This window comes from Durio zibethinus, chromosome 2, assembly GCF_047325235.1.
Source record: "Durio zibethinus cultivar Kanyao isolate XHJ-2024 chromosome 2, ASM4732523v1, whole genome shotgun sequence".
In the NCBI taxonomy this organism is placed as follows: domain Eukaryota; kingdom Viridiplantae; phylum Streptophyta; class Magnoliopsida; order Malvales; family Malvaceae; genus Durio; species Durio zibethinus.
The window spans coordinates 35,227,894-35,242,326 of record NC_143163.1 but is presented as its reverse complement, the minus strand read 5'-3'; the positions used below and the strand labels follow the sequence as shown (position 1 = coordinate 35,242,326).

The 14,433-nt window shown below is 34.6% G+C and overlaps 1 pseudogene across 1 annotated transcript; it reads left to right on the top strand.

Annotated features, from left to right (window-relative positions):
- Positions 1 to 1,743: 1,743 nt before the first annotated feature.
- Positions 1,744 to 12,776, top strand: LOC111317698 (ABC transporter G family member 7-like; annotated as a pseudogene). The gene is made up of 12 exons (XR_016333361.1): positions 1,744 to 2,019; positions 2,228 to 2,420; positions 2,511 to 2,659; positions 2,966 to 3,102; positions 3,929 to 4,121; positions 6,642 to 6,918; positions 8,256 to 8,387; positions 10,095 to 10,315; positions 11,037 to 11,250; positions 11,350 to 11,433; positions 11,971 to 12,247; positions 12,588 to 12,776. The product of XR_016333361.1 is annotated as an ABC transporter G family member 7-like (transcript).
- The last annotated feature ends 1,657 nt before the right edge of the window (positions 12,777 to 14,433 follow it).

Below are 14,433 nucleotides of genomic sequence, written 5' to 3'. Positions count from 1 at the left end.
AACATATATGGATAGGAATTTGGTTGGAATTTTCAAGCAAAAACGAATTTGATCTAAATATATATAGTAACAAAATATTTTCATTATTAATAGTACAAAATATATATTTTTATAGTAAAAAAATAATCATTCAATAATCAATTTTCAAAATTGAAAATATTTTTAAAAAATATTCATGGGTTATTTCTCTAATTGTTTTATCGATATAAAAATTCCAACATAATAAATAAATACTCTATCACAATCACAAACTAAAATAGATACAAAAAAAAAAATTCTCACTTAAAAATTTAAAATTTTAGAAGAAGTGAGTGTTCTACCTATTATGTGTATTTTTTATTATATTTGTTTATACAAAAAGAATAAGTAATAACCTTCTAATTTTATTGTTGAAATCTACAATTTCAATGGATAATGAAAGAGATAATTTTCATATATTTATTTATCCTTTAGATATTTCAACAACTAAATTGCTTCTTCTCTTTGTTAAAAAAAAAAAAAAACCAATAATCTTTTGTTGTTTTATTTGGAATTTTCCTTGTCTCCTCTTTCTATCTCTCCCTTTCTCCAATTTTAATTGCATTAAGAGAAATTTTTATTTCTATATTAATTAATAAATTTATATATTTATAAATTTTAATTTATTAAATTATATATTTTTTAATATTAATTAATTATAAATTTTACTCTTCTTTTTAAAATAAGTTTTGTTCGATGGGCTTTGTTGGTAGGATCTTATAATTGGTCTCATATCATATAAAGCATAACGAGTTTCAAGTTTAAATCAAATTATAAAAATAAAATTAATAATAAAATGAAAAAGAATTAATTAAAAATTAAATAAGTGAAAATTTTTAAAAAAAATTTCTTGAATTCATTACCGATGCAATGCAATTGGTACAAACCGATAGAGTCGAATGCTAATTTTATTAAAAAACGAAACGATACAACAATATTAAATGTTTCTATTTTTTTTTTCAAAAGCAGTGGTATTATTTATTTCATTTAAAGCATTTATATAATTAATTTTAAATTAAATTATTTAAATCAATTTATACTATTTTAATATTATTAATCAAATCAAATTTATTAATTTAAAATTTTAATTAATTAATAATAAATATATTTAAATTAAGTTTTATTTTAAAATTTTAATTTATTATATATATGAAATAAATTAAATAAAATTATCTAAAAATTAAAAGCTTAAACAATATATAAAATAAAATGATATGTTTTATATATTTTTAAATTTAAATTTAAATTATAATTTTTATTAATTCAGTTATTAAACTAAAATTTTTAAAATTATTTCAGATAATCAATGAAATTAATTTAAAGAATAAAATTGAGTATGAACGCCTTATTTCGTATCAATAGCATTTCTTTGAACAGAAAAGTACCAGGCCGCGTGTTGGTTTTTTGGTCAAAACTCAAAAGTCAAAACACTAGAGCAATTTTTTTCTTGTTCCAAATAAAATATCGCATTATCATCAAATGGACACGTGTCGTCCACCGGAGGCCATTTCGTTCAATCGCAAATCGCCGCAGCTTGCGGCTTGCAGTGACAATTGAAATACATAATCTCCTGAGAACGACATCAGATTTCCGTCATGGATCTTTTGGCAACATCGTTTCTCCTTAGCTCATAGTCAATTGAGCTCATTCTTGCTTCTTCTGCTTCAGCAGAGCGACGCAAACGAGAAGAAAAAAGAAATTTTAAATAATTTTAAAATTATATAAAAATTGGTGTTTGGCGCCAAAAAGGTGGGCCATGTGGTGTCTGGTATTGGGGGAAACGGTTTAGGCCAGATTTTGGCCGACATGGCCGCCGCTCTCTTGCTCCGTTTGTTCTCCGGGCCCGGCCCAGCGAACTTTCCAGAAAATGAAACCGGTGAAGAAAACGACGGCGTCTCCATCAATGGAGATGATGCTCCGCCCTCCGCTGGCAAAGTTTTTCCGGTCACTATAACAAGGAGGAATATCACCTGTTCCCTCTCCGATAAACACTCAAAATCAGTAAGTAAATGGTAACAATTTCGTCTCTCTCTTTTTTAGTTCTTTTATTTATTATTGCGTTTCTGTATGGTTTCTAAGAAAATACACAAGAACATGCATGAAAAACTGAAAATATATTGAGCCTTTTATGTTAAAATTGAAACTGAAAATGAAAATTATACGACTTTTATTGTCTTTTAAATAGGAAAAAATATTTTTTTTATGATAGGTCCGATTTCTGCTTAAAAATGTGAATGGTGAGGCAAAACCTGGAAGATTGCTCGCAAAAATGGGGCCATCAGGATCAGGAAAAACTACGCTGTTAAACGTTTTGGCTGGTCAAATTTTGGCATCGCCACGATTACGTTTGTCGGGTCTTTTGGAGGTCAATGGGAAGCCTAGTTCAAATAAAGCTTACGAGTAATGACATTATTAAATTTGAAATCATTTGCTGTGTAGTTTATTTGTGGGTGTGATTGGCTTTTCTATGAGTGTTTGTTGGTTGTTGTAGATTGCTTATGAGAGGCAGGAGGATCTTTTCTTCTCACAGTTGACAGTACGAGAAACGTTATCTCTTGCTGCAGAACTTCAGCTTCCAGTGATATCTTCTTTTGAAGAGAGAGATGAATATGTGAGCAATCTCTTATTTAAACTAGGCTTGGTAAGGATAACTTGATTTCTCTATGTTAGAGGCAAGACCTTATGAGGTTTGGAAACAGTCACAGTTTACTTTTGTTTTCTTACCTGTTATTGGCATTACATAATAATTGAAGGATATGTAAACTAGTTACTTCTGTGGAACCTATTAGCTACATTGCTACTGTCTATATTACTAATTGTATGACCTTTGCTTTTGGGTTAATACAAACTGGAAAAATGGTTTGCTTCATTTATAGTCAATTATTGGTAACATTATTATCTGATTCAGTTTTTCTTTCTGGGTATTCCTTTTATTATTCTTCAAAAGGTCAGCTGTGCTGATTCAATTATTGGTGATGCCAAAGTTCATGGGATCAGTGGTGGTGAAAATAAACATTTATCATTAGGTTGTGAACTGATTGCAAGCCCATCTATCATATTTGCCGATGAACCCACAACTGGTATGCACGATTAAAGCAATGTAATTCTTATAAGATAGCTCTTGATAACTTAAAGTTTTTCCTATGTTACATTTTGATCTCACTCTTTTTAGGTAGTCTTATAATGCTTAACAAAAATCCATCCCTCATGATAATATCTATGGTTGACCAATTGATTCCTCAGTAATTCACAATTTCCTGTCCTCTGGTGACATATGTCAGACACCTAAGGAGTCTTGATTGAGCATTTTGGGTGCAAAGAATGAAATGTAGCTAAGATTGCTATACTTTGGAAGTTCTTCATAGAATATCAGCAATATATAGGAATGTGCACGAACAATTCAAAATTCAGTTTCACATATCATATCATGTCCATGTCAATTATAATCTTTCTTGTAGAACATCTATATAAATAGAATGTCTCGTTGGTTGGAGCAATATAATTTGGCATAAAGGAGCCTGATTATAATGACTGTTTCAGAACCAATAATAGCTATAATAGATACTGACAATTGATGATGAGAGGACATTCAGCTGGCAACTGAAATATAATTTGGCATAAAGGAGCCTTTACCTGTCAGATATTAATTTTACTAGTCCCCAGGTATTTGATCGAAATCAAAGTTCCATGTACAAGACCATTGAAATCAAAGTTTCCTCTTGCTAGGTTTAATCAATCTGCTTCACCTGCCTAGAGATGACCAGAATTATCCATCCAGATAGGTTTCATTAACCGCAGATGTGGTTAAGCACAGATATTTTTGTCTCCTTCCCACTGGTATTATTGACTGGTCATAAAAATTTTTGCCAGTGTTGACTTTGATTTTATAATTCCATGTGGTGCATTCAAGACTTGATTCTTTCCAAGCTGAGAAAGTAAAGGAAACTCTAAGCCAACTTGCACAAGATGGTCATACTGTAGTTTGCTCCATACATCAACCTAGAGTATGGTAAATTTGATGACATTTTGTTGCTAACAGAGGGTGCACTTGTTTATGCTGGCCCTGCACATGATGAGCCACTGGAATACTTCTCTAGATTTGGGTTGCAATCAAACTTTGCTCCTGTTAATTGTAATCAAACTATGGTTCTTTGTCATGCTCACTTTCAGTTAAAATTATACTGTACTGATGGACGATTTTTATTCTCTGTAAGCTAATTGTGATTGGAAGAGACATGCCAAAACCAGGGAAATGTGATATCCTAGTTGTTTAAAAATATGTTTGTTAACCTTTAAAATGGCGTATAGTGGGGTTTAGGACTTAAAAACTCCATAAAGTCTACCTACTAGAAAATCCAGATTAGCATCAATATACTGGTATGTCGGATGAGATTTCTAATGTAAAACTAGCACTCTTGTATTACGCATGAAATATAGCTGCATGTGTCCACATGTGTCTGCATAAAACCTAGTAGTACAGAAAAAAATGATATTGCTGTAGCCTCATTTACCAATATTCCTTGTAAATAAGAAAAATACAGATAATATGCAAACTGTATACTGATGCATTGCTTTGTATACTATTTTGTGGACTAGCCACGGTTCTGCTGTTTTTGTGTGTATGAATGTGAATGATCTATACTCTCTCTCTCTCTCTCTCTCTCACTCTACACACATACATTCATACATACATACATACATACATATATATATATATATATATATATATATATATATATATTGGCTTGTTGATATAGTATGTGAAAATCTTTGAGAACCATGAACTGTTTTTTCTTGTGCTTTTGCTTGCTTTCATAAAACAAGGACTGTGTTCAGAACTGTGCATCTAGATGGAAATTGTCTAACAACAATGTATCAGAATCTGAAATGATGAGACTTATGCTTGGATATCCATTAATCAACCGGGACCAGTGCCTGGATCATGCAAATCCTGCTGAATTTTTGGCTGATCTTATATCCATTGACCACAGTCTGCTGACAGCATCTACTCTTCTCAGAAAAGAATCAATGCTCTTGTTGAGGCATTTTCAACACAGTCAGTCATCATTAGCTCTTTGTGCCTCTCCACTTAGCAGAAAGACTGGTCCAAATCATGGCATGAAGTTCAGCAAGAAAACTATTGCTAAGAGAAAAGGGGGTTGGTGGAGACAATTTTGGTTGCTTTTATAACGTGCATGGATGCAAATTGGTTTTTCCACTATTTAATATAGGTTTTTCTGTCTATTTAGTTTTCTGTTGCTATGGACATGATTGGATTTATGGATAATGCTTTCTATCCATTCTTTGGTTGATTCAGACATTATGATAATCCATTTTTCTGATATTTAACTGCTTCATTTTAACCAGTCTGGCAAAGCATTTTCATGATATAATTAATGTTTTAACCAATTTCCCAGGTATTTGATTGAAATCAAAGTTCCATGTGCAAGACCATTGAAATCAAAGTTTCCTCTTGCTAGGTTTAATCAATCTGCTTCACCTGTCTAGGGATGACCAGAATTATCCATCCAGATAGGTTTCATTAGCTGCGGATGTGGTTAAGCACAGATATTTTTGTCTCCTTCCCACTGGTATGATTGACTGATCATAAAAATTTTTGCCAGAGTTGACTTTGATTTTATAATTCCATGTGGTGCATTCAGGACTTGATGCTTTCCAAGCCTCTAAGCCAACTTGCACAAGATGGTCATACTGTAGTTTGCTCCATACATCAGCCTAGCGTATGGTAAATTTGATGACATTTTGTTGCCAACCGAGGGTGCACTTGTTTATGCTGGCCCTGCACATGATGAGCCACTGGAATACTTCTCTAGATTTGGGTTGTAATCAAACTTTGCTCCTGTTAATTGTAATCAAACCATGGTTCTTTGTCATGCTCACTTTCAGTTATAGTGTATTGATGGACGATTTTTATTCTCTGTAAGCTACTTGTGATTGGAAGAGACATGCCAAAACCAGGGAAATGTGATATCCTAGTTTTTAAAAATATGTTTGTTAACCTTTAAAAGGGCATATAGTGGGGTTTAGGACTTAAAAACTCCATAAAGTCTACCTACTAGAAAATCCAGATTAGCATCAATATACTGGTACGTTGGATGAGATTTCTAATGTAACACTAGAACTTTTGTATTACGCATGAAATATAGCTGCATATGTCCACATATCAGCATAAAACTTAGCAGTACAGAAAAAAAATGATATTGCTGTAGCGTCATTTACCAATATTCCTTCTAAATAAGAAAAATACAGATAATATGCAAACTGTATACTGATGCATTGCTTTGTATACTATTTTGTGGACTAGCCATGGTTCTGCTGTTTTTGTTTGTGTGAATGTGGATGATCTATTTACTCTCTCTCTACATACATACATACATACATACATACATATATATATATATATATATATATATATATTGGTTTGTTGATATTGTATGTGAAAATCTTTGAGAACCATGAACTTGTTTTTTCTTGTGCTTTTGCTTTCTTTCATAAAACAAGGACTATGTTCAGAACTGTGCATCTAGATGGAAATTGTCTAACAACAGTGTATCAGAATCTGAAATGATGAGACTTAGGCTTGGATATCCATTAATCAACAGGTACGAGTGCCCCGATCATGCAAATCCTGCTGAATTTTTGGCTGATCTTATATCCATTGACCACAGTTCTGCTGACAGCGTCTACTCTTCTCAGAAAAGAATCGATGATCCTGTTGAGGCATTTTCAACACCGTCATCAGTAGCTCTTTGTGCCTCTCCACTTAGTAGAAAGACTGGTCCAAATCATGGCATGAAGTTCAGCAAGAAAACTGTTGCTAAGAGGAAAGGGGGTTGGTGGAGACAATTTTGGTTGCTTTTATAGCGTGCATGGATGCAAGTTCGTTTTTCCACTATTTAATATAGATTTTTCTGTCTATTTAATTTTCTGTTGCTACGGACATGATTGGATTTATGGATAATGCTTCCTATCCATTCTTTGGTTGATTCAGACATTATGGTAATCCATTTTTCTGATATTTAACTGCTTCATTTTAACCAGTATGGCAAAGCATTTTCATGACATAATTAATGTTTTAACCAATTTCTAATGTTTCATTCACTCCTTGGAGGTAGAGCAGGAATGAAAAAAATGCCTAAATAAACAGTCAGTTGTATACCATGTTAGTCTCTTTTGTGATGTTTTTTAGACAAGTCTTGCTAATCATTTTTCTTTCCTTCTTTTTTTTTTTTTTTTGCATTGTGTGTGCATGTGCGTGTGTCATGGACCTAAAGAGGAATCCTGAATCCCATATCGAACATAATAGGAGGGTCACTGGGGTATAAAAGGGTTTACACTACCTCTACCTTGTGAGGCGCCTTTTGTAGGACAAAATCGTGAGGCCAATGGGGCTACAGCGGACAATACCTCACAAGGGTGTGAACCGTGGCGGTTAGGTTGATCTGAGACGCCGGATGAGTGGATGCCCGGGTCCCGGAGCCACGCGGGTTCGAAACTTAAGTCTCGACCCGTGACAAGTGGTATCAGAGCCAACCCTAAATCGTTTGATCCATGCCAAGCGCCTCGAGAGAGGTAAGCAGGGTAGCCAACCTCCGTGATGAGGACGTCACGAGGTTGGGTGGAGGAGAATGTCACGGACCTAAGGAGGAGTCCTAAATCCCACATCGAACATAATAGGAGGGTCACTGGGGTATAAAAGGGTTTACATCACCTCTGCTTGTTGAAACGCCTTTTGTAGAACAAAACCGTGAGGCCAAGGGGGCTAGAGCGGACAATACCTCACTTGAAGCGCCTTTTGTAGGATAAAATCGTGAGGCCAAGGGGGTCAGAGCGGACAATACCTCACAAGGGTGTCGTCACGAGGTTGGGTGGGGGAGAATGTTACGGACCTAAGGAGGAGTCCTGAATCCCACATCGAACATAATAGGAGGGTCACTGGGGTATAAAAGGGTTTACACCACTTCTGCCTTGTGAGGCGCCTTTTGTAGGACAAAACCGTGAGGCCAAAGAGGCCAGAGCGGACAATACCTAACAAGGGTGTGAACCGTGGCAGTTAGGTTGATCTGAGACGCCAGATTAATGGATGCCCGGGTCCTGGAGCTGCGCAGGTTCGGAGCTTAAGTCTCGACCTGTGACACATGCATGTACTTGTGTATATTCAGAATGATCATAACTTCTTTTCCTTTCTTTATCCAATCTTCAAAATTGTTGACCAGGCTTCTTGTGATAGACCGACAAATAAAGTTAGAGCGAGAATGTCAATTGCGTCAGCTACAATATTTGGGTCTGTTTTCTGGAGAATGGGAAGAACACAAACATCCATGCAAGACAGAATAGGATTGCTTCAGGTACGAAACCTTCAGTTTCCTTGAAATTCTTGTTTTCTTTTATGTTTTAAAACTGCAACCATGCATGTCTGCAGTATATGAAGTTCCTTTGATCCTACTTTAGGCTATAATTTGTGCTTTTGTTAAGAAAGTGGACCATAATGAACTGATTCAAGTGCTTTTTGTGGGAGAGGTTGGTGGAGGGGAATTAGGTGAGTGTGGAAGGTGGAGAGTAAGATTTTTCTCTGTTTAACATGCCAGAAATTGATGCACATGGTAAATAGAAAGAAAGCCATTTGAATTCTACACCCTTGCAAACAAAAGGCTTATTAGGTTATTATGATTCTCAGATTATGGATATATTAGCAGTTTGTTCATTGATTCTGGTGGGTGGTTCAACTAATGCAGAAAATTGGTTAATTTCTAACTTTATGCTGGCATTGCCTAGGAGCCTTCATCCTCTTGCTATGGTGCCATAGCTGAAGGACACTCTTGAGGCCACTCTCTAACTCCTGCAGCCACTGAACCATACCCCTTCCTGGAAGTTGGTTCTTTGTTGTTCTACAAAGTATATGATCTTTTTATGTCCAAAAGGCAGCATATTTAATTATCTATCATTCTTGAATAAGATAGCTACCCTATTACCTCAGGATTACACCAAGGCTCAGCACTAAGTCCTTTCCTTTTTACATTAGTTATGGACAAACTCACTACACGTATCGAAGATAAGGTGCCATGGTGTATGTTATTTGCTGATGATATAGTCTTAGTTGTTGAAACTTGTGATGCCCTTAATACAAAATTAGAATTATGGAGGAGTACATTGGAGTCTTGAGGTTTTAAATTGATTAGATCTAAAACTGAATATATGGAATGCAAATTTAGTAGTCACAAGGAAGTGGATACTAGTGTGATGAAGTTGGATGGTGAAGGAGTACCAAAGAGTAGCTAATTACGATATTTGGGATCAATTATTCAGAGTGATATTGAGATAGAAGCAGATGTGAAACATAGGATTTAAGTAGGATGGGCGAGGTAGCGAAGTGCATCAGATGTATTGTGTGATCGCAACATGCCTTTAAAGTTAAAAGCGAAGTTGTATAAAACAACTGTAAGGCTTGCATTACTATATGGAACTGAGTGTTGGGCTATTAAGAAACAACATGAGAAGAAAATAAACGTAGCGGAGATGAGGATGTTTAGATGGATGTGTGGTAAGACTAGAAAAGACAAAATAAAAAATGAAAAGATTCAAGAAAAATTAGGGGTAGTCTGAATTGAAGAGAAAATGAGAGAGGGCCACTTTTGATGGTTTGGGCATGTGAAACGTAGGCTTAGCTATGCACCAATTAGGAGAATTGAGTCTTTAGATCCAGGAGAGATCAAAACATCTAGAGGTAGACTACGAAAAATATGGAAGCAAATAATAAAAAATGATATGATGGTTAAGGAATTGGATGAGAAGGTGGTTGTTGATAGAAATGAGTGGCGCAAGAAGATTCAAACTACAATCTAACCTGATTCTCTTATTTGGTTTTTTATATAGCTGACCCCAGAGTATGGGATATAAGGCTTAGTGTGTTATTGTTGTTGTTGTTGTTGTTGTAGCCTTCTTGAATAGCAACTAGTCTTGAGTAATTAATGATGTAAATATGATTCTTAAGTGACATAAGCGTTGAGTTTATTGAAGTTCCTTAACATTGTTGGTAATTATGTACCATGTGTCAGGTTGCTGCAATAAACACAGCAATGGCAGCTCTCACAAAGACTGTGGGTGTATTTCCCAAAGAATGTGCAATTGTAGACAGGGAACGTGCAAAGGGTTCTTACGCATTGGGACCCTATCTACTTTCTAAATTGATAGCTGAGATACCTGTGGGGGCAGCATTTCCTCTAATGTTTGGTGCTGTGCTGTACCCCATGGCTTGTCTTCATCCCACCTTGTCCAGGTCTTTTTCATAATCAATCGACTCGCATTATAACGAGGCTCTTTATATTCTTTAACTAGATGTAAATTTGTTGCACTAAATCTTATAGTGTCATGTTTTGTTGAAGTCATTGATTACCTCACACCTAACTATTGTGAAGATGGAGAAAAAACAAAGAAACAATTATCATTAATATTTTGGTCAATGCTGCATAAAAAGTTCAAATTGATACATCTCCACAGGAGAGAACCCTTAATTGTAGCTTTTGTTCATGGCTTTTCTAGGAGATGACTGATTATCAAATTTGCTTGGGTCATGCGCTTATAACTAAGAATGGGTAAGCATGGATTTCTGTTGAGTAATGACAATACAAGCAACGAAAAGGATCTTGTTGTAGTTTATAAAAAAATGTTTTACTTTTTGTAGTCATTCCTTTTGTTATTTTAATAGAATTCTTATTAAGACCATTGCTATGGACAAAAGCAAGCAACTAGTTGGTTCCGAGGTGTGCTTGTCTAATGAATTGTGTAGTTTTTTAGGCTATATTTTGCATATTATTACCTGCCTCTTTTCGTGAAACCTGTCCATCGTAAACACAAAGAATTTGGTTTATGGTTGTCAAGAACTCGATTGAAATGTGTGACAAAACCAATTGAGGCACTAAGCGTCAAATGTTAGGTGATAATATGTTTTCTTCTATCATAGTGATTAAATGAACTGACCTAGAAGTTTGACTTTCTAGATTTGAAAAGTTGTGCGGAATTGTGACTGTAGAGTCTTTTGCTGCATCTGCAATAGGTCTGACAGTGGGGGCCATGGTTCCAACCACTGAAGCCGCAATGGCCTTGGGACCCTCTCTTATGACTGTCTTCATTGTGTTTGGAGGGTATTACGTAAGTGCAGATAATACACCGATTACCTTCCGTTGGATTCCCCGTGCTTCTCTAATAAGATGGTAAATAAATTATTACTAAGCTCTGCTGTTGCATTATTTGATGATAAACCAGGCCTCTCTTATTAGTCCTTTCATGGAGATAAGTTACATCTTTGCTTACATGCTTTCAGGGCTTTACATCAATGAATTTACTGGTCTTAAATTTGACCATCAGCAATCCTTTTATATTCAGACGGGAGAACCGGTATGAAGAGACATTATTGCCTCTATTTGAATTTGAATGAAGAAGACTTTCCGGCTTTGACAAGACAGAATTATGAACTGGAATATTCTGTTTAAGACTAAGAAAATCAGCATTATTAAGATTGGAAATTGGAATGTCCTCGTTCCAGTGTACATAAAGGAACTAAAACTTGTACGGTAGTTCAGTTTCTCAAATCAAAGTTAGTACGAGTAGTCAGGTTCTGTAAGTATAGCAACTTGTATTAAAGAATGGCCATTCTACTTTAAACTGGCCTCCCAGTTCATTGATTGGTGAGAACGGATTAATCTGAAAAGAAAGTGAAAATGCTACAGGCTTTCCTTAAATTTAATGTGCTAAAAATAGTTTTCTCACAACAATGTACTTACCATTTAGTAGTAGGACTAACTTGTATGGATAGCGGCAGGAAAATGTCAGGATTAATGTAGACGATATTATTAGGGTTTCAGCATTCTCATGAGATTTCCTTTCGGTCAATTCTAGCTATAAGTTCTCTTTTTTTTTTCCCCTTAAATTAAGGCACTTGAGCGACTCTCCTTTGGAGGAAGTCACATCAGGGATAGAGTGATAGCACAAACTAGAATCTTGTTGTTTTGGTATTGTACCACTTACCTCCTTGAGAAAAACGGACCCCAATACCAGCAGCTTAAGGCACCTGCATCTGGGCAGATTGAACCACAGCTAAAGCTTGAGCCTTTATTCGAAACTGACCAACCTCCTCCGCTAAAACAAGTTGAAGAAAATAAGCAGGTGGAATCACGTCCATTTGACCAAATCGGACCATTCATCCTAGAAGGTTTGTAATCATTTAGGTACTAATGATGTTATAAGAAGTGCTACTATTTATTGATTCATGTCATACAGATGCTAAGTAAAGGAGGTATCTTTGCAATAAAGGAAGGTCTCATGCATTTTCTGAGCTATAATGAGATGATTCTATATTCCATCACCTTTACATCAATGCTTACTGTATATCTCCCAAGTAAAATGTTGCCCGTGGTGGATCTTTACGACATCCAAAGGAGCCATATCTGTGCTACAGTCACTGACATCTTTGACATTTGTTGTCTAATTACAGGTTAAATCAAGGAAAATCTAGCTTTCCTAATGCATACTGCTATGTTGATTTCCTCCAGGAATCATGCAATTTATACCTTTCAGGTTCAATACCTTTCATGTTCAAGTCTCTTCGTACGTGGCTTACCTTCTATACAACCACAATTTATCGTGAATTAAAATGTAATCATTAATTTTTGAGGAGATATTAATATGTTTGTATTCTTGATATAATTCAAATCTAAAAACATAGGAAAAATGCAATATTTTTTTGAACATAGTAGAATGAATGTATATTGATAATTGCTTATTGTTATCTAAAAAAGGAAAAAGTAAGTAAAGAAAAGACAATGCATTTTCATAATATTGTCTGTTCTCAATTTGAACAATTTTTTCCCTAATGGAGATATGATCATCGCAGAACTTATCCAACTCCGGCTACAAGAGATATTGAATATGGACGTCTGAAAGAGAAAGAGAGAGGAGGAATATTATTATTACGTTAAAGACTCTCAAGTCCAAAATGAATTCATAAGCAACTGTTTCATTGACACCATGGAAAAGAATAAGATCGTGGTTCTGAAAACATAAATCAATTACCAAAAGAGCAAAATGAGAAAGTTAAGATTATTATGGGAGCAATAATTCATAACCTTGAGCTTCTAGTTATTTCTGTAATTTTACTATAAAAATACCCTTTTATATAATTATAATAAAAAAGTAAAAGAAATATCCACGAGCCTTAATAACATGGTTGAAAGGACATTCGATTTGGTGGTTTCAAGTTCAAACCGTGGTTAAGGCAGAGTTTATGATGAGCTGGAAGTAGCATACCTCTTGCTGTATAGCCCAAAGGCACAATCGGTGTTATCCCCGGAAAGTCGATCTCTAGACTTAACGAAAATTTTCGAAATCGTTACCAAATTTTTTTAAGAAGTTGATTCATCGTTCAAAAATATTATTTTTTAATAAAAATTTTAAAATTAATTATAATTTATTAAAAAAAAATTAAATTTATAAATCAGTGTTGAGTCTAAGAATACAGTTATGAGTAAAGAACGTAATAACACCATCACATTATTCGTTCAAAAAATAATATCAATTAAACATGTATAATCTTTTAATTTTGATGATGTGTTCTTTTTGAATTCTTTAAATTCAATGATTGTTAAAATGAAAGCCTTATGCAAGTTTTCATAAATCTCTTCTTGTTCTTTTTCAAGCCTTCGAAATGTTGTCTCGCTCTTCTTATTCTTATCTTTCCATTCATTAATCTCATATTAAAGCCATTTTTTTTCAAACTCCTATATTTCTTTCTCTTTTTCAAATTTGCGTTTCATAATTTTCATGTTTTCAGGGATCTTTTCACAATAGGTATCTTTTTGGTGACACAATCTTTTTTCTTTGGGACCGACTTTGCTTGTGATGCATTCACTTCTCCATATAAAATATTCAGGTATAACTTTGTTTGTGTACCTCTTACGATTTACTTTTCGGGTCTACTTCCATTATTTGATAATCTCTTTCACCTTTTTAAGAAACCCTGGTTCCTTAAAAGAAAACTCTAATTTTTGAAGGCCATGAGTCATCGGAATGAATTGCTTTAATCTTAATTGTCGACGAATCATTGTTGAAGCATAGCTTATACCTCTTCACGGCCCTAAGAATGGAACTCATGGCTTGTCACCACACTTGTACAACATGACTTCTTGTGATATCCATAAAGCTCTCTTTATAAATTGAGCACTAGAGAGATTTTGCAACATCGATACCCATTCTTTCTTGGACTTGGATTCTAAACAGTAAACATTGCAGAATTCTTCAATTAGCTTGCTTTTATTACTATAAATAGGATAAAATTTACCCACAGAATGCTAAAGATAACTTTTTGCCCAAATGTAGAGTAACTATACACGCTTTATGAAG